This window comes from Drosophila montana, unplaced genomic scaffold (assembly GCF_035044405.1).
Source record: "Drosophila montana isolate Dmon_TW-CO22-7 unplaced genomic scaffold, ASM3504440v1 contig_2668_1, whole genome shotgun sequence".
In the NCBI taxonomy this organism is placed as follows: Eukaryota; Metazoa; Arthropoda; class Insecta; order Diptera; family Drosophilidae; genus Drosophila; species Drosophila montana.
This window is the reverse complement of record NW_026997535.1, coordinates 610,441-616,440: the sequence shown is the minus strand read 5'-3', so window position 1 is coordinate 616,440 and position 6,000 is coordinate 610,441. Positions and strand designations below refer to the sequence as shown.

Here is a 6,000-nt window from a genome sequence, read left to right as displayed (position 1 = left end):
CTTTTTAGCCATGTTGATGTGTTTGGCTTAAGTTTTGGGTGAATCACTTTTGACAGATATGTGAAATGTTTATAAGCAAATTTCCTGGCCAGAAGGAGACCAGCAAAAGATTTATTTACAATAATAGAATTTATTCGGTATTCATGTATAAAAAGTGGCTACAGTTCACTTCAGCACAGCTTTTAAATAGGAAAGTTAGGATGACATTTAAGTTTCAGTCTTTTTTCAAATTGATATATTTTATTATATTTCATTTAAAATTTTAAATATTAAAAATAAAAATAAATACAAAGAGATTTAAATATTAAAAATTAGTAACAAAATATTGCAGAAATAACATACTAGTTAAATATTTCAAGTAAAAGTTGACACAGATTATCTAAACATAAATATATTTTTCGTTTCACTCAGTACAAAAAAGTATTTAAAAACTTTTAAACCCAACCAAATATTGCTTTTATACCCTAACAAACTCAAAAATTATTTTAAAAAACCATGAAAATAAAAACAAAGCGTAAAAAAATAAAAAAGAACAGTCGACAACGACCTGCTCCAGGTGAGGCTCGAACTCACAACCCCGGCATTGCTCATACACAGTGTACTGATTATAAGTACCGTGCGCTAACCAATTGCGCCACTGGAGCTGTTGGACGAGGTCTGCCAAATGCGCATGTAAAACGGAGAGGTATTGAGAACTAGAATATTTGCACAAACTGAGCGAATGCGGACCTACGCTCTCTCGCCTGCTCTCGCTCGCTCTCAATCTTTTTGTGGCACGCTGTGCGTGCGCACATGCCTGTATGTGTGTGTGTGTGTGAAATTTGAAATTTTCGTTAATGCTGCTGCTAATTCGCCGCGTCAGCAATTCTGATAAGAATGAATCTTTAAATTAAGTTTAATGTTAATTGTACATAAAATGCGTGTAAAATTAAGCTCAGACCGAATTTAACTCAATAAATTGAGTCATTCAGGGCTTCAAGTGCCAGTTAATTAATTCAATAGTGAATCGACATAACAATAATATAAATTATAAATATGTATTAAGTATTGAAAAGTGAAATTTGTTTAGTAACAGTTTTTACTTTCAATGGACCAACCTACACACACACACACACACTCACATATACACACAGGCACACAGAACGCCGCGCAGCAAAGTAAACAATGTAAATTTTATGCTTTTCACTTTCGTTGTGAGAACAGGTGCAGGTTTTGCGGCGATTACGAAAAGCCCGTTAAAATTGCAGCGACAGCGTCGTAACATCTGATCCAGCTACAGCTCCAGTTGGCACAGCTAAACGAAACGCTAAACAAAACAAAGCTGAGAAGAAGAAAATAACAAAAACAAAAACAAAAACAGTTACAATTCGATTTCAAATGAATTGCAAAATGCAGCGAAAACAATAGACGGCGAAAGGGGTTGAGGGGGGAGGGGAGGGGAGGGGAGACTAGCTAAAGCTCAACTTCTCGTAACGTGCACCGCGAGTACTTGCGGCGATTACCGAGAAAATCAACCTCGGAGTCAGTCAGGAAATGCAAATTGCGCTAATTACGTTGGGCATAAAGCGTTGCGATATTTACTGTTGTATTTGCTGCCGTCGCTGTTGTTGTTGTTGTTGTTGTTGTTGTTGCTGCTGTTGTTGCTATAAGTGTTATTGCCATAATCGTTTCTAACTGAATAAAAATAAAATGCAATGCAATGAACATAAAGTACAAAAACACACAAGCAAACAAATGTATCTACGTGCAACAACAACTACAACAACAAAAATTGTGACAAATGACCATTGTATGACATTAATAATAATAATTTAATGCTGGAAAAACGATTTCGCAATGGAAAAACTTAGCGAAGCACGCAAAAGCAAATCCCTTGTCATGTCATGTTGCAATTAAAAAATATAAATAAATAAATGAAAAGCGACAACAGACAGTCGGACATTAAACAGTAAATAATACTTACCAACAACTAATGGGGCAAATATGTAAAGAAGCGACCTTACGGCCAATCAATGCCCGACAACATCATCAACAACAACTAAAACTGCTCTAGTCGGGAGTGACCGACCAGGCGATGCCCTGCAGAAGGCTGCAGAAGGAAGCTAAAGCACACATACACAAAAACACACACACATACACACGAACGCGGCTGTGCTGCTTCTTCCCTTAGTCCCAGACTATGTATGGGAAATGCATTCTTGTTTAACTTCGGTCTTTGTGGTCCGATCTTTATGAAATATTCACGACTTAATTATGTTATACAAAAGTGTGTAAATAGCAAAGCCCAAGACTCTTGCTCTTTTCTTTGCCCCTATTTTGGGTGGGTAATGGGTATGATATGCAGTAAAAGATTTTAGAACTAAACATTCTCCACGATTAGCTAAAAAGTCAGTCTGTTATAGCTAGCTCTTATATTTTTCGAGTTTTGCTTAAGAAACCTTGACTCAAAACGATCAATATCGATGAAAGTAGGGGAAGATATGGAAAAGGATTATAAATTTCTTCTGCTTTTGATAAGGAGAATATACATACATATATGTAAATCGAACCTCAAGTCTCCAGCTGCTGTAGTTTCCGAGATCTACGCGTTTACACAGATGAACAGATGGACCCCATTTCGAGGGGTTCAAGGCATAAACACAATTTTTATGCGTTCTATGTGCCACATAGAGGCGCCTCGCAATTGTGTAACTGTAATCGAATTGGAATTAGAAGACCCATCCAAGCAATCAATTCAGTTCAACCGTCAAGCCCGAGTCTCGAGGCGTCGCATATCAGCCCAGTTCCTGGGAGCAGCTCGTGCCGGAGGTGCCGGCGGTGACTGGCGCCAACCAAATCAAACAATGATAAAGCAGCACAAATTGTCGCGCTTCGAGGAAATCTAATGTCCACATAATAATGCTCATAGTTTATAGTAAAAGTTTTGATACAGAAAACTGAACAAGTGATTCGAGTCGGCTCAGAAACTAGTCTTGAAAGTTCCGAAAGTTATCCGAATAGAAAAACCCCCGCAAAATTCACAGAAAATCGCATAAATTTACAATTATAAACGAATCGAATTTCGAGAAATTACATTTTCTGCCAGATTGGCAAATAAATTATTCATAATCCAATAATATACTTGGAACAATGCAATTTGTTTCTTACTCGGAAAAATATATTTAAAAATGTATATAGAAACTAAATTATTCTTACTGAAATTCCAATTAGAAATATTATTTAAATACAGAAAAAAAATTGTTAGATCAATAACAATTTGAGAGTCTAACTCGACTCGCGCTGTTTTCTGATTTATTTTAAAGTTTAAGATTCCCAACTGGTCACATACTTTTTACCCAACTGTCATATACTTTATATACTCATCATATACTTTTTACCCATCTGTAGATTGTCTACAAATATTTGAAATATTTTATATAATTTTTTCAAATTTATTTTTGTGCTTTTTAAATATTTTTCTATTTTATATTTCCATGCCCAAAATTCGTATTTTGCAAATGTTCATTTAGAAAACTGAGAAGTTATTAATCTTTAGTTCCCAACGAATTCTTCTTTATTTTGACTAACTTAAGTTAAGCTCTCAACCATAATTATTATTTATTTCTGCACGTTTTTCAAAAATATCTCTTTCATGAGTCATATGCCAAAAATTGTAATCTTCACTTTTTTTATCAATGAAATCTTTTAAGCGAAAGCACATGCCCCATGCAACAAGTGCATAAGAAATGTATATTTTTCTTATCATTTGTGATTGTGGCGTGTTAATTGAGATAAACGCCCCAGACCAGCCCAAGCCCACGCCATGGAGCACTGATAGGCGCTGCTTTAGTCATGCGGCATGCCACATAAATATATGTATGTATGTAAGTGTGTGTGTGCAGGGGCCACCCAAAACGTTGCAGCCAGACGCCGCAATCTCTCAAGCGCGGCATTAAGATTAGAGCGTGTTGTTGTCGTCTTAGGGAACTGTCTGGCTGCAGTTGTTGTTGTTGTTGTTTGCTTATCAGTTGCAGTTGCTGCACTTGTAGCGCCACTTTCAGTTTTACTTGCCAGATGCATCGCGAGCTCCTCTACGAGTTCGAGTTCGAGTTCGACTTCGACTCTGAGTCCGACTTCAGTACGGCGAAATTGATGGGCCCAAGCGAAGATTCATTGTTGACACAGCTGCAGTTGCTTTTGCTGTTGAACTTTGCAATGTTTGCGCTGGCAGCGACTTTTACCCCAGGGCCAGGCCTCTGCCGCTGCCTCTGCCGCTGCCCACTTAATCAAGCGGCAGCAGCAGCAGCAGCAGCAGCAGTCGCTGAGAGCATCGTCGACACTCTACGAAGGCTGATGCGGCGAATAAAACGCAAAAAGCTTTACAGAACGCCTGCGCAGCTGGCTTGCTTAGCTTCTCTCTCGCTGCCGCCCCCGCAGTGCTCTCTCACGCACACACACACGCACGCACACACACACGCAAGCACACACTGTTACAGCAGACACTTTGCATGTTATTTGTTTCGTTTATTTGACTTTCTCATTAACTTTTGCTTGCTTTGCGCCGTTCGTCTTTTTTTTTTCCTTCTATTTTGTTGTTTTTGTTTAACTGAAAGTTGCCGCAAGATTTGTATGCGCACCTGATCAAACTACACGTTCACATCATTTTCATTTTGCCTGCTTTTCGGTCGCTCGGTCAGCAGCAGCAGCAGCGGCAGCGACAGCGACAGCGACTTGTGGGAATTTTTTTGCTGATCTTGTGATTTGCCAAGTTTACACGCATTTTAGTATAAATTAAAGTTTTGCTATGGCCTAAGCTCAGGCCTAGACTTTGAGCGTTGGCCTGGAATAAGCACAGGTGCCGCAATTAAAGTCCATTAACTTAAATTTATAACCCACAGCCGCAATGGTTATAAATTAAAAAATTTAGTCAAATTAGCGCAGCGGCCGCGAAGGCAGCAGCAGCAGCAGCAGCGGCAGCAAAAAAGTGCAAAGCCAAGCGTCGGGCAGACCGGCGACCGACTGTGCTAGTGCGAGAGCGAGAACGAGTGCATTGCAGGTGTTTGAACTCAAATGTCAGCCAAATGTCGACGCGTCGCCAAGGCGGGGGGGTGCGGATGGGCTGAATAATTGGGCGACAGACGCTGACGTCGCGTCGCTGCTGGCAGTAAACATAAAATTTGCGAATGGCGATCGCTCGGCGCGTGCAATGCGAAATGCAAAACAAACAGTTTTCGATATCACACCTACATGCCCACAAACGAAAACACACACACGCTCACACACACACGGCCAAATGTCTCAATCTGAATAATTAAATGCGTTCAGGAGTAAAAGTATGTCACACACAAACACACACACACACACACACACACACACACACACACACATGCGGAGTGCAAGAGCGTGAAAGCTCTTGAGAGAGCACAACTGGAAAGCAGTAAACGACTACATTCCAATTGGGGTGCAGCAGCCTAAGGGCGTTGACATTTCGAGGGCAAAAGCAGCATGAGCAGCGATTGTCTCTCTCTCTCTCTCTCTTTCCCTCTCACCCACTTGGTTGCAATTCCAGTGTCAGTTTCCAATGCGCTGATTTGTGCCTGTCGCTTGGCCCGTCTGTCAGCTGGACGCCAATTTTTTATGTGCGCCGCATTTGAATTTCAGTTTCGTCAACTTAATCAAAACGGCGGCGCAGTTGGCGCTGACGTCGACGTTGACGCCGGCGCAGGCGCAGCCGAAAACGAGCTGGTGACAAATCTGCAGTGCGCGCTGCAGCCGTGCCCCATTGTGTTGCACCGCCTGCACGTCATCTGCATGTGGGCGTCGTTTTGCGGACGCCGATTTTGAATTTGATTTTGGGCCTGGTTGTTGCTTGCCGATTGTTGGTGGGTCAAAAGCCTGGCCAAAAGGGTGTGACGTTTGTTTTTTGGTGACTGTCGCCGGCTTTGGTTCTGGTCGCGGCCTGGCTCCGTGTGGCCGCATGTGGGCTTAATTTATTTTGACTTTTGGCCATTTAGCTTGAGA

The 6,000-nt window shown here is 41.0% G+C and overlaps 1 non-coding gene across 1 annotated transcript; it reads right to left on the bottom strand.

The window, feature by feature from the left end:
• Positions 1 to 548: 548 nt before the first annotated feature.
• On the bottom strand, positions 549 to 644 carry TRNAI-UAU (transfer RNA isoleucine (anticodon UAU)). The gene is made up of 2 exons: positions 607 to 644; positions 549 to 584 (listed from the first exon to the last, which is right to left on the bottom strand). It is a non-coding gene; the product is annotated as a tRNA-Ile (tRNA).
• Between the last annotated feature and the right edge of the window lie 5,356 nt (positions 645 to 6,000).